This window comes from Hemicordylus capensis, chromosome 3, assembly GCF_027244095.1.
Source record: "Hemicordylus capensis ecotype Gifberg chromosome 3, rHemCap1.1.pri, whole genome shotgun sequence".
Taxonomy (NCBI): domain Eukaryota; kingdom Metazoa; phylum Chordata; class Lepidosauria; order Squamata; family Cordylidae; genus Hemicordylus; species Hemicordylus capensis.
In genome coordinates this window covers 67,251,285-67,266,410 of record NC_069659.1, presented here as the reverse complement: position 1 = coordinate 67,266,410, position 15,126 = coordinate 67,251,285, and the positions used below count along the sequence as shown (strand labels likewise).

The 15,126-nt window shown below is 44.7% G+C and overlaps 1 long non-coding RNA gene across 1 annotated transcript in view; it reads right to left on the bottom strand.

Moving 5' to 3' along the window:
- The window catches only part of LOC128349773 (uncharacterized), a 33,918-nt gene that overhangs the window by 1,554 nt on the left and 17,238 nt on the right, over positions 1-15,126 (bottom strand). The window contains exon 2 of the long non-coding RNA XR_008318987.1: positions 1,008-1,089. This is a non-coding gene — a long non-coding RNA (uncharacterized LOC128349773). The remainder of the gene's footprint in view (positions 1-1,007; positions 1,090-15,126) is intronic.

The following is a 15,126-nucleotide window of genomic DNA, read 5'->3' as shown; positions in this document are numbered from 1 at the left end:
AGAGAGTTAACATTAATTTTAAGGCTCAAGAGACCAAGATGCTCTTTGGTGCCACAGGTGGGACTGTACTTTACATGAATTTTATACAGAAGGCTGTTCTCAAGACCTTGTTCTCACAACCACTGCATAAGGGCCCCTCTCTCATTCTGTTTTGGAGAATATGCTAATATTCATGGATTACATGAACTCTGCCTTGTTGCCTTACAACAGTAATCTTTTGAGAAAAAATCCTTACAGGTTAGACCAAGACCATAACAGAGCAATGCAGGACAATCTCCAGCAAGGAGCAGCATTAATTGCCAACACCCAAAATGCAAGTGAGATTTGTAGTTAATGTATCAATCCCTAATTAAAGCCAGTAAGAAAATCTTGACACTGACTTTCATACGATATGGATTTTTAACTTTCTATTTTTATAGCTAACAGGCAGCTATAACTATATCTGATACACTTTAAAAGATAGCATCCATAGAAGGGATATATTGTTGCAGGTGCAAGCGTATTCCAAAAAAAATGTTCTGGAGTTATCCCAGAATTATTAGAACACAAAACCTAATATTTGCCAAAAAACTTTTTACATACTGACAAGTCCATACCCCCCAACCCCCACTTCCTCATTATCACTCTTTGGCTACATCATGTTCAGTTTTGATGGGACACTCTTAGGACATCACAACAAAATTGTTTTGGTGCTGTTCTTCAACCCAGCATTCTCCCTTCCAATGCATCACTCATGTCTCCTCAAGTAAGAGCTACACCCAATAGCTTCCACCGTTTTGCTTATGTTTATACCATTGTCTCATGAGACAACTCACAGAAATTGTCTTCAGTCCACAGTGTTGGGTTCTTTGCTTCAGAATATCAATGCTCCTTCTGTACTGCACTATCCTTACTTTATCATCATGTTATGGCTAACCAAGGAGATTGGCGAGTTATTTCAGCAACTAATAATTAGAACCTGCATGAAGTCTTGCACTCTCTTTCCTTCACTTTTATAGGCAGCTTACCAGAAGTCCAGTGTCACAACATTGTGTTGGTCATCCTGGAGGAGATGGGTTCAGAAGTCCTTTGCACACAAAAAATGATCACCTGAAAAGAAAAAAAGGAAAAGGTTTCATTAAAGAGAATCCACAGCACAGATGAGCCTCTTTTCTTGCCCAAAGGTAGTTGATACAACTAGCCTTTAATACAAATCAGCTGGATTCATAACTTAAAATGTGTCTGTCTTTCTTCCCACCATTTTAGAAGAACTGGAACAGGCAAATAGTGCTACAAGAGGGCCGGGGGGAAGGAAGAAAAGGTTTAATTTCCACTTGATGTTAGATACCTGGGCTTTGAAGCAATTGTCCAATATTTACTTGTTCAATTTTTACACTGTTTTTCATAAATTTCTTCCCCAGATGGTTTGCAAAAATTAATACAACAAAGATACCATTAAAATTACATTAAAATGTTAAAATCAATTAAACACAATACAAATCACAAAAATAGCACCAAGGAGCAGCCAAAACAAGACAGAAGAGCAGGGGAGGAAAGAGACTGGCAACTCCTAAGGAGTATAAGACAGATCAAATAAATCTCACCAGGGCAGTAGACACGATTGCGCCTAAGCGTCCCTCCAGACCTGCTTCAAAAATGCCCCCCGGTATACCGAGGAGTTGAGAGAGCTGAAGTGGCTGGGTAGGTGACTGGAACACAAGTGGAGGAGAACTCGACTTGATTCTGACAGGATGCAGAATAGGACCCATTTGAAAGCTTATGCAGTGGTGGTGTGTGTGGCAAAAAAGGGATTTCGGTCAGCACGCGTTGCCTCCGCGGGTTCATGTCCGGCAGAGCTATCCCGGGTTGTGAGGAGTATAATTTCGGCTCCTTCAGCTTTAAATCAGTACCCGGAGGCACTCTGCTGTGATGCTTTTGGTGGATTCTTTGCGGACAAAAACTCCTGTATTCGGGCCAACTTGGACTCCACTATTTCTGCAGGGTCTATGAAGGAGGTGTCCAGCGATCCTTCTTGCAGTGTTAGGTTAGATCAGTTTCAATCTGTGACTCCTGAGGATGTGGACAAGCTGCTTGGGGCAGTACGGCCTACCACTTGTTCTCTGGACCCTTGCCCGACTTGGCTACTTCTATCTAGCAAGGAGATTGTTGGAGGGGACCTAGTTAATATCATAAATGCATCGCTGAGAGAGGATAGGGTGCCTCCATGTTTGAAGGAGGCAATAGTTAGACCTCTTCTTAAGAAGCCTTCCTTGGATCCCTCAGTGATGGATAGTTATAGGCCAATCTCCAATCTCCCTTGGTTGGGCAAGGTGATCGAGAGGGTGGTGGCTGATCAGCTCCAGGCAGTTTTGGAGGAAACTGATTATCTAGACCCATTTCAAACTGGCTTTAGAATGGGCTATGGGGTTGAGACAGCCTTGGTTGGCCTGATAGATGATCTTTACTGGGAATCGACAGAGGGAGTGTGACTCTGTTGATTCTCTTGGATCTTTCGGCGGCGTTCGATACCATCGACCATGGTATCCTTCTGGGTCGCCTGGGGGAATTGGGGATAGGAGGTACTGCTTTGCAGTGGTTCCACTACCATCTCTCCGGTAGATTTGAGATGGTGGAGTGTGGTGACAGTTGCTCCTCAAAATGGGAGCTGTTATATGGAGTCCACCAGGGCTCCACTCTGTCACCAATGCTTTTTAATATCTACATGAAACTGCTGGGTGAAGTCATCAGGAGTTTTGGTGCTGGGTGTTATCAGTATGCTGATGACACCCACATCTACTTCTCTTTTTCATCTGCATCATCAGGAAATGCCGTTCATTCCCTAAATGCCTGCCTACAGGTAGTAATGGGCTGGATGAGAGATAACAAATTGAAGATGAATCCAAGCAAGATGTGGTTGCTCACTGTAGGGGCTCAGAATCTGAGGGATGAATTAGATCTCCCTGTGCTGGATGGGGTTACACTCCTCTGGAAGGAGCAGGTACACAGCTTTGGAGTACTACTGGACGCAGGCCTCACCCTGGTATCTCAAGTGGAGGCCATGGCCAGGAGTGCTTTCTATCAGCTTCGGCTGATTAGACAGCTGAGTCCATTCCTTGAAGAGGACGACCTCAAAACAATGGTGCACCAGCTATTAACCTCCAGGCCTAACTACTGCAATGCGCTCTACGTGGGGCTGCCTTTGTACGTAGTTCAGAAACTTCAGTTAGTTCAAAATGCGGCAGCCAGAGTGGTCTCTGGGGCAACTCAGAGAGACCATATTATACCTGTTTTGAAACAGTTGCACTGGCTGCCGATATGTTTCTGGGCAAAATACGAAGTGCTGATTATTACCTTTAAAGCCCTAAATGGCTTAGGTCCAGGTTACCTCAGAGAGCGCCTTCTTCTGCATGATCCCCACCGCACGTTAAGGTCATCTGAGGAGGTCCGTCTCCAGTTACCACCGGTACGTCTGGTGACGACTCAGAGGTGGGCCTTCTCTGTAGCCGCTTCTGGGCGGTGGAATGTGCTCACTGCAGAAATCCGTAATTTGAACTCTTTATTGACCTTCAGGAGAGCCTTTAAGACTTATCTGTTTGGCCTGGCCTTGCACGGTTTTTAAATTGTAAGGGGTTTTTAATGTACTGGTTTTTTTTAAGGGTTTTTAAATTGTTTTTTAAATTGATTGTTTTATGTTATTTTAGGATTTTTGTTTTTGTTGTTGACTGATTTTGACTGTTTTTGTTTTGTTTGTAAACCACCCTGGGCCAAATTGGGAGGGGCGGTATAAAAATGCAATAAATAAATAAAATAAATAATAAAGGTTTTAGTTGTTTTTCAAAAGCAGGCACAAGCGTCAGAGGATGGACACATGCCTCCCGCCCCCTGGAGAGCATTCCAGAGTCTGGGGGAAACAGAGAAGGTCCTGTCCGATGTGCACAACAATCAAGCCTCCCTCAATGTTGGCATGTGGAGCAAAGTCCCCCTCTGGCAACCCTATTGGATGGGCAGAAACCCTTGGGAGCAGGTGATCAGACAGCCAGGACCCAAACTATTAAGGGCTTTAAAGGTGATAACTAGCAGCTTGAATTAGATCCAGACACAAATTGGCAGCCAGTGCAGCTCTTTCAAAATAGGTGTAATATGTTCCAAACGAGCAGTTCTAAAAAGAATCCTAACCATTGCATTCTTCACCAACTGAAGTTCCCAAATATATGGCAGTAATCCAGCCATAATGTGACTAAGGCATGGGTAACCATGGACCAAATCTGCCTTCTCAATGCTGCACTACCACAGGCAGAACATTTAGTCAAAATAATGGATGGCAAGAGTAATTATCATTCGTATACTGCTTTTCAAGAAGTGAATGTTAACCAAAAAAGAAGAAAAAATTTTCTATCCCAAAGGAACCTACAACACACACTCACTCACTCAGTTCATATAGTTCATTCCACTATAGTGGAAAGCTGTAAAGCGGGAGGGCAAAGAATAGTCCATTGCCATAAGCAGCCATTCTTCAATCACCAATCTATTCATACATGCCCAAGTCACAAGATGTTGCCCTGAAGTTATTTTATGAATCCCTAAAGCAGATACTCTTCTCTGTACCCATAGTGTAAATATTTGGTTTTCTGGAAGGGTTAGCCCCTTTTGAAGGATTACCTCCTTCCTCAAATGTTGCATTCATCTCTATATAATCCCTAGAATGAAGCAATCCCACATACACAATGCAAGAAACTCAAATCATCATCATCATCTTCTTCTTCTTCATATTAATAATATTAATATTAATATTAATATTACTGTACCAGACCCTGCATCTTCCATCCAGGTTAACTACCTACTGGCAGAAGTGCACTATGTGAGAAGACATCTCACTGAAACCCTGTTCAGGACTTATAAAATTATGGATCCTGCACCCTAGTACAGTGCCAACAAAACCTTCTTCCCACTGTCTTCTATATATTTAATTCTCTTAAACATACCTGTCACTAATCCCATGCATGGCAGCTCTCATGAGAGTTTGCAAGCGAGCTGCTGATTAGTGAAGGGGACGGGAGAAGAAGAGACAGCCGGCCGCCAGTGTAAGGAAAGTGGCCGTCGCTAGGCTGGCAGGTGGCTGGCCAAGGAGAAGTGGCCATCGCCATGTGGCTGCCAAGGAGAAGTGCTGGCTGGCCGGCGAGGAGAAGCAGCCTGGCCACCCAGGGAGAACGGGAGAAAGAAATGAAGATGGGCGAAGAGAGACAGGGAGAACTAAGGGCGCAGATGCTCTGTGCCAGGTCAGCTAGTTGTTCTTAAAACTACAACCCCACTCTCTACAGATACCCCATTTGTTTCCACAAACAAATGCTATATCTATGAAACATGGGGGGAGGGCGTTAAGTGTGCATGTTGCAGGCTGGAGGCTGTTGCTGGTTTCTACCTTGAGTTGCTTTTAGATTGTGAGCCCACTTGGGACAGGGAAACATCTTATTTCTTTATGTGAGCTACTTTGAGAACTTTGTTGATAAGCAGTATTTAAATATTAGTAGCATACTTGCTGACATTCCTGTTGGCGCTGTACCCAAGTACAACCTCATTGGTTTTTTTGCCTTCCGATCCAGGTACACTAAGGAATAACACAGTCTCATAACAGGTTACTCTCCCAATGTCCCTGACGCAGGAAGTGAGCGGTAAAGGAAGGAAAGCTGTACTAGGACTCATTCAAATCCAAGAAGCTACTTCACTACAGGAGCGAACATGTTATGCAATCCATGGTGGTCATATTCCCTTCATCCTGCACAGGGAAGAATCAGGCTCCATAGAATATTGAGAAGGAATATGTTCTCCCAACACTTGGCAGATTAAGATCTTGCACATTCCCCTTCTATGCCGGATGCTTAACAACAGAATAAGACTTTTGAGTTGAACTTGAACAGTATGTTTGAAGTCGAGTGCCAAGAGATATATTTAATACAAGTGTGGTACATAAGCCAACAGGACAGGTTCTCAACAAGAACTTCCTCTCTTATGAAGTTTGCCTGGCATCCACTATTACAGTACTGTTTTTCAGAGGATAGCAAAAACCATATTCTTCCACTAAAGCAGTGGCTTGGCAAGATACTTTCCCTCGTTCATCACTCTGCATTGCTCTGCTGTATCCTGTATCATGTTTTGCAGGGGATTTTTTTTTTAAAGGATTATTTACTTCATTATAATGTGCACACCACCACCCTGAATACTATTTCAGAAAGGCAGAGTGTGTGTAATTTTTTTAAAGTGTTATATTGAGCTATCCAGCTTCCACAAAATATACTTTCAGGCAGATAGCTTTAGAAGTACTGATCTTCTCCTTAAGGTATTTTAAAAGAATGAGGCATTTAATTGTTTCCTCAGCACAGTAATTTCCTCCAAAAGACATCAAGTGACAGACCTAATAGTGGCCTTCCCTAAACATTTTCATGCAACACTGTCCTGTTTCTGTAACAAGAAGCCATGTTATCTCAACTACAAAGTCCTTTTAATTATTCTATAGAATAAAGGCCAGGAGAAAGGTGGAAGGTGTAGTGTTGTTAAACACAGGTTTCTTTGATATAAGAAAGAAGCAAAAAACAGAAGGAAGCAACAGGCTTCTCTCTTCAATTTGGCAGTCATGTTTCAACACAGAACAGGCCAAATATAAAAGTGGATAATGTAATACACTAAAAAAGATTTCTGTAAGACAAGTATGCAAGCCTTCAAAGTTACACAGTATAAAAAGCAACTAATTTACAGATAATGCAGAGACAGGGTCAGCATGGCAACAGAAACCTTCCCAACAAAACACAAATATTGTAGGGAGGCAAGATACACCGAACTCTACGCAGGTATAATCCTGCTGCAATTTTGCCAGAATAGAGAAAAATATGGGTGACGTCAGGGGTACAGAGGGACTTAGACAGGATCCTAATCTCCCTCAGACCTAGTCAATAGCTTAATATTATGCTAACAAAAAGAGGGTAGTAGAAAGTAAAAAACACTCCTGCCGAGATGAACAGAGGGCTCAAAACACATCATCGCTTCACTACCTATCACTCTGTCCACATTGCCACAATGGAACACAAAATTCTGACTAACTTTGCAGCCAGGTGTGGCACATAATAACACAGACAGGGCACACAGTATGGGGTTATATCACTCTAGCTTCATATCATACATGTTTAAGGCAGCTTCAGTGATAGGAACTATGGTAAAAGGGCACTTGGCACAAACAGCCTGGCCTCACAGTAATATGATCTTCTCAGATTGATAATTGTCTTCTCAGAAACCGTATAGGCACTCTGCCTAAGGACTCCAGTTAACTCACAGCCTCAATGCCACTTCAACTGGAGATGCAAAGCAGCCGACTTGGTCTATGCCCTCCAACTGGCTCTGGCACAACACTCAGCTGTGAATGGGAGAAGGGTGTTCCCCAATCCATCCTACCACAGGGCTGCAATTCAAGGGTGAAACCCAGGTCTTGTGCAAGTTGAACTTGTGTTCTTCCACTCAACTATGCCTCCCTGTGCAGCCACCTCAGTCTTGGCAATTATAGGCTGGGGGAGGAGGCCTGTTCTGTGAACCTAAGAAAAGCCCTGCTGGATCAGGCTCAAGGCCTATGTAGTCCAGCATCCAGTTTCACACAGAGGGCCCCCCAGATGCCTCTGGGAAGCCCATGGGCAAGACCTGGGGGCATGCCTGCTTTTCTACTGTAACTCTCCTGCAACTAGTATTTAGAAGCATCTTGCCTCTGAAGCTGGAGGTGACCTATAGCCCTCAGACTAGTAGCCATTTATCTAAACCCCATCCATTAAAGCCATCCAGGCTTGTGGCTATCACCACATCTTGTGGAAGACAATTCCACAGGTTGATGATGCATTGTGTGAAAAAGTACTTCCTTTTGTAGGTCCTAAAGTTCTTGGCGATCAGTTTCGTGAGATTGCCCCTTGTGTTATGAGGGAGGGAGAAAAATTTCTCTCCATCAACTTTCTCCACACCATGCATGATTTCATAGATCTCTACAGTGTTCCCTCTAACAGGGATTACCAGATGTTGTTGACTACAACTTCCAGCATACCCAGCTGCAACAGCCTTTGCTTGGGGATTATGGAAGTTGTAGTCAACATCTGCGAATTCCTGTTAAGAGGGAATACTAGACATCTAACATGTCATCTTTTCCCTAAACTGCCCTTCTCCTATGGCTATGTATTTGCTCTGTAGAGTGTGGAATCTGCCTATCTCCTCCACTTCTTTGTTTCTGACATGAAGGTTGCTGGCTAGGCATGCAAAAGGCAAATTCTGCCTTGTTACTACAACATTATAGAACTGGGAAAGGTACATAAGAGAGTAACTAAGATGATCAGGGCCTGGAGCAGATTCCTTACGAGGCAAGGCTACAACATCTCTGATAACTTTTACAAACCCATTTAAGACTTACCTTTTCACTCAAGCTTTTTAACTGAATTGTGGTTTTAGGTTGTTGAGGTTTTTACTCTTATGTTCTGTCTTGTTTTTTTGTAAGCCATCCAGAGATGGAAATTTGATAAAATAAAACAAATAATCATCATCTGTGGCTTTTTAGTTTAGAAAAAAAGGCAACTGTGGGGAGACATGATTGATGATTGATTGATTGATTGATTAAGTGCCATTAAGTTGGTGTCGACTCTTAGCGACCACATAGGTAGATTCTCTCCAGGATGATCTGTCTTCAACTTGGCCTTTAAGGTCACTCAGTAGTGCATTCATTGCTGTTGTAATCGAGTCCATCCACCTTGCTGCTAATCATCCTCTTTTCTTTCCTTCAACTTTTCCCAGCATTATGGTCTTCTCAAGGGAGCTGGGTCTTCACATAATGTGTCCAAAGAATGATAGTTTGGCCTGGTTATTTGTGTCTCAAGTGAGAATTCTGGATTGATATGTTCTATGATCCATTTGTTTGTTTTCCTGGGCTGTCCATGGTATCCTCAAAAGTCTTCTCCAGCACCAAAGGGAGACATGACAGAAGTCTATAAAATTGTCTGGTGTGGAAAGAAAATTTTCTCCCTCTCTCAACACCAGAACTAGGGGCCAACCTATGAAACTGACTGCCTGGAAATTTAGGACCAGGAAAGCACTTTTTCCACACAGCATATAATTAATTGGTGGAATTCTCTGTCTTAGGATGTGGCGAGGGCCAGCTTGGAAGGCTTTAACAAATTCATGGAAGACAGGTCTATCAATGGCTACTAATCTTGATGACTATAGGCTACCTCTAGGATAAGAGACAGGATGCCTCTGAATACCAGTTGCAGGGCAGCAAGAAAGGGTGTGCCTTCACTTCTTGCCTGTGGGCTTCCCAGAGGCATCTGGTGGGCCTTGGAACCGATTCAGCAAGGCTGTTCTTATGCAACTGTCCCATGTGGGATTTAAACCCACATCACCCATTTCCCATCCAATTCTCTCCCTTAACGAGCAAATGGGTGGTGCTCCTTTAAAAGTGCAGCTGTGGCTTTACTTGTTGCTTGGCTTGACACCTCCCTGGCAAGAAGTTCCTTCTCCCATGGTACCGTTCCCTTAAGGAAACTTGAACTCTCATCCCAGGGAGCTTGCATGTTCTCCATCCACCTCCTAAATGAGCTGTACAGTTAGCTAGGTGTTTCTATTGATCCATCTTTCTTTACCCATGTATCAACCAGCCAAGCTATGTATTGATACAGAGGTACTTTTGGTGCAGATTAAGGAATGCATTTTTAACCCACTTTGAATGAGGAAACATTTGCTCTGAAGACAAGGGGCCACAGATCATTCTATGAATATTTGGTGAAATTTCCTTCCTTCCAGGGAGGAAAATCAATGGCCTTCAATTGGTTTGGAATAGTGGTTCCCAAACTAGGGGCCTCCAGATGTTGCTGAACTCCCTCATCATCTCCAGCTACAATAGCTGAGCATGATGGGAGTTCAGCAACATCTGGATCCCCCCCCCCCCGGTTGGGAATGTTACTGAGATCACTCATCTGTACTGGAACCGGTGCTTTTTAATTTATTCATAAATGATCTAGATGCAGGAGTAAGCAGTGAGGTGGCCAATTTGCAGATGATACCAAACTCTTTCAGTTAGTGAACAGTGAATTCCAAAATGGATTGTGAGGAGCTCCAAAAGGATCTATCCAAACTGGGTGAGTGGGCAACAAAATGGCAAATGTGGTTCAATGCTGGCAAGTGTAAAGTGATGCACATTGGGATTAATAACTCCAACTTCATGTATACGCTGATGGGATCTGAGCTGTCAGTGACTGACCAGGAGAGGGATCTTGGGTCATGGTGGACAGCTTGTTGAAAATGTCAACTCAATGTGCGGCAGCTGTGAAGAAGGCCAGTTCCATGCTAAGGATCATTAGGAAGGGGAATGAAAATAAAACGGCTAATATTATAATGCCCTTATATAAAACTATGGTGTGGCCACACCTGGAGTACTGCCTACAATTCTGGTCACCACATCTAAAAAAGGACATTGTTGAACTGGAAAAGATGCAGAAGAGGGCAACCAAGATGATCGGGGCCTAGAGCACCTTTCTTATGAGGCAAGGCTACAACATTTAGTTTAGAAAAAAGACGACTACAGGGAGAAATGATAGAGGTCTATAAAACCATGCACTGAGTGGAGAAAGTGGATAGAGAGAAATTCTTCTCCTTCTCACATCACTAGAACCAGGGGTCATCCCATGAAAATGATTGCCGGGAAATCTAGGACCAACAAACAGAAGTACTTTTTCACAAAACGCATAATCAACTTGTGGAATTCTCTGCCACGAGATGTGGTGACAGCCAACAACCTGGATGGCTTCAAGAGGCGTTTGGAGCAGAGGTCTATCAACGGCTACTAGTCGGGGGGCTATAGGCCACCTCCAGCCTCAAAGGCAGGATGCCTCTGAACTCCAGTTGCAGGAGAGTAACAGCAGGAGAGAGGGCATGCCCTCAACTCCTGCCTGTGCCTTCCAGCAACATCTAGTGGTCCACTGTGTGAAACAGGATGCTGGACTAGATGGGCCTTGGGCCTGATCCAGCAGGGCTGTTCTTATGTTACGTTCTTATCTGGGGGCTCATATAAGAGCACCCTATGCCTAGTTTGGAGCTACAGGCTTGTAGTTTCCACCTTTGTCTTTCAGATCTCATGGGATCACCATTTGATTTGCATGAGCTCACTACTGGGGTACGTCACCTAACATGCAGCCTGGGAAAGGTGCCCCTAAGTCAGGTCAATCTCAGGACTGCAGGAGGACTGTCCCTGTGCTCACCCCACCTCCATTTGTTTACAAGTGGGGAAGCCAGAGTAGACAGAGTCAATTAAGCCCTACTCTTTTACAGAACTAGCCAAATACTCTCCCCTATGTTAGCACATCAATCCTATCCCTTTCACCGGAAGGAACAGATAATAGTTAACAAGCTCATCTACTTCTCTAAGTGCTAAAGGATGGCTCGGGGCATGGGAAGCTGGCTTGTTGAAGGATTCCTAGACCCTCCCAAGGTCTTTCCTGATTACACGAGATAGAAACATTGGTAGACTTACCATGAATTGTTCTTTTTCGAGGTATGGAGAGGGCATTCTAACTTGACGGGTTGTCAGCCTTTTCATGCTTCAAGACAGGGCCAATCAGATTTCAGATATGTATATACTATGCTGCTCCAGCCACATCCAACCCAGTTCCGGGACTGCGAGCGAAAAACCTGTTGCCCCACACTGGAGAAAAAACTCTGGCTTTCCACCACCAGAGAAACAGAATGAACAATAACAGAAGAAAGGTCAACCAGGGAAAATCCAGGGACCTCCAAAGGAAGAGAAAGAACAGGGATAGCACAATCTTGAACCCTGGGAGTAGCCTCACCACCCAAGGAATATCATTCCTTTCCCAGCATCTGCGGAAGGGCCTGATGCCCTCCCCATACCTCAAAAAAGAACAATTCACGTTAAGTCTACCAATGTTTCTTTTTCTGAGGAATGGGGAGGACATCCTAACTTGATGGGACTTACCCCAGCTGAATGAAATCAAGGGTGGGGAGCTGATGCCTAGACCACCCGCTGCAGAACTGTCCTTCCAACCACCGCCTGCAGATCATAGAAGGAAGAAATCTTATAGTGTCTCACAAAAGGAGAAATAGAACTCCATGTGGCCGATTTACAAATCTCCTCCAGGGGAGCTCTTGCTGATAAAGCTGCCGATGCAGCCGCACTTTTCATCAAATGCACCGTGATACCTCTGGGCACAGGTAGGTTCAATGTCTTATAAGCCAAGGCTATAGTAGCCCTAAGCCACCAGGCCAAAAACAATTTAGAAGCTTTGGTCTCGAGGGAGCCTGCTTTAAAAGAAACAAAGGAAGAGTCCGTTTTCCTAAAAGACTGAGTTCAGCGGGTATAATTTCTTAAAGCCCTTCACACATCCAACTTATGCCACACACGTTCCTTAGGATGCGTGGGCTTGGAACAGAACGAAGGTAAAACCACTTCCTGGCTTCTGTGGAAAATAAAATTGACCTTCAGTAAGAAGGTAGGATCCAACTTTAAAACAACTGATTCTTTTTCGAAAAATACACAACTCCTCTCTCACTAAGAGGGCAGCCAACTCAGAGACCCTCCTAGAAGAGGTTATCGCCACTAAGAATAAAACCTTGAACGAAAAATACCTCAAAGAAATAGAACTGAGAGGTTCAAATGGAGCCTTGGTCAAGGTATTTAAAACCTTATTTAAATCCCAAATGGGAAACCTGTGGATAGGGGGAGGAGCTTGCTCCCTTCAAAAACTGACTAATTACTTGCTCCCTTCAAAAACTGACTAATATGGGGATGCAAAGATGAAGAAACAGAATCCCTGAGGTCCAAAACAGACGACAGAGCAGAGACCTGATGCCTTAAGGTGTTCGGACAAAGACCCCTCTCTAAACCAGACTGCAGAAACCCCAAAACTTCTAACACTCCAGCAGAAGTCATAAGGACATCGTGCTTTGCTGTCCATGAACAGAAGGCAGGCCAGGTAAGTTGATATATGCAAGAGGTGGACACCCTCCTGGACGCCAGGATGCTATCTTGAACCCGAGAGGAATACCCTTTATCCACTAAGAGCTTGCGCTCAACCTCCAGGCATGAAGTCTCAGCCAGCCAAGATCCGGATTCAGGAGAGGACCCTGGGAAAGCAGGTCTTTTCTGAGAGGAAGTGGCCACAGAGGTTGAACCGACATGGACACCAGCTCCGAGAACCAAGGTCTGCATGGCCAATATGGAACAATGAGTACAACCTCCGTCCTTTCCGCTACAATCTTCCGTAGCCCCAGACCTAGTATTGGCATTGGAGGAAAGGTGTACAGCAACCCTGGAGGCCAGGGAGACACTAGAGCATCCATCTCTTCTGCCAGTCTGCAGTGATGCCTGGTAAAGAACCTCGGGAGCTTGATATTATGCATGGTTGCAAAAAGATCCTGTTCATGAGGACCACACCTGTGTACAATCTGATCGAACACTGCTGGCAGCAGCGACCACTCCACTGGGTCTATCCACTGGCGACTTAGCCAGTCTGCCTGGAGATTATCCTCCCCGCTCAGGTGTTCAGCCGCTATGGACTTCAAGTTCAGCTTTGCCCAGGCCAGAAAGCGATCCGCCTCCTGCATAAGTGCTCGCGACCTCGTGCCGCCTTGATGGTGTACATGGGCCTTGGCCGTCACATTGTCCATTCTGACCAAGACATGATGGTTCTGAATTAGCCCCTGGAACTGTAACACAGCCAGGTGTACGGCCTTCAATTCTAGCCAATTGATACTGAACTGGAGATCCTCTTCCAGCCATATTCCTTGAGCATGGTGATCGAGACAGTGTGCACCCCAATGAGATAGGCTCGCATCTGTTGTAACCACAACCTTTAGTGGAGTATCAAGAGGAATAGCCCTCTCCAGTGGCGGAGAAAGCCACCATCGAAAGGATTCCCTGACCTTGGATGGAAGAGTAACCTTCAAATGCTGCTTTTCCATGATTGCTAATTGATAAGGAAGAAGAAACCATTGGGGAGGTGTTGAATGTCATCTGGCCCAGGGAGTACAGTCCAGGCAGGCAATCAAGTGTCCCAAAATTTGAGCTAGGGACATGAGGTCCCCTTTCTTCTTCAGCATCCAAGAAGCGATAGTCTCTCTGAGCTTGTTCTAACACTCTACTCGTAAAGATACTAATGCCAACTCCATATTGAAAAACACTCCCAGATGTAGCAGAATGTGAGACGGTTGAAGATGACTCTTCAAACAGTTGATAATGAAACCATGTTCCTCCAGAATGTGGACCGTGCAGGTGACATTGCTGATTGCTTGATGGTAGGACACTGATCTGATCAACACATTGTCCAAATATGGATAGGCCTGAATTCCCAGGCGTGCGCGATGACAGCTACCATCAATTTTGTAAATACTCAGGGCACCAATGACAGGCCGAAAGGCAATGCTCTGTACTGGAACTGCTGTTGATTGTAAGCAAACCTCAGGAAACAATGATACCTCGGGTGAATTGGGATGTGCAGATAAGTCTCTGACAAGTCTATAGATGAAAGCCAATTCCCCGGGTGGACCGATCTCTTGATGGACTTTAATGACTCCATCCTGAAGGTCCGCTTCCTCACAAAGCAGTTTAGACGTTTCAGGTTGAGAATCGCACGCCAGGTGTCATCCTTCTTTGGAACCAAGAAGAGCAAAGAAAACACGCCTTGCCATGATTCTGTCGTAGGAACAGGCTCTATGGCCTGAATCTGTACCAGACAATGAATAACCTGCTCCATCAGAAGCCTTCTGGAACGCTGTCTGGAGACAGGAGTTATGAAAAGAAAATCATGGGGAACAGATACAAAATCTATTGAATAACCCTGGGTCACTGTACGAATAACCCACTGATCAGTGGTGATCAGCACCCAGGTCCTGGCAAAGTCCAGGAGACGGCCCCCAACTGGGATGGAGTCATTGCTTACGATTTCTGGAATCTGCGCTGTTGGCAAAGGAGCCCAATCAGTTCTTATTTTGTCCCCTGTTCCTGCCAGACCAGGATGGTCTCCAGGACTCTCTGAATGCCAAGCTTTGGTTGTCTTTGTCTGTCAGGGCCCCTGAAGCCAGCATAACCTGAATGGAGTGAATTCCTGTAGGGACGAAAGGAAC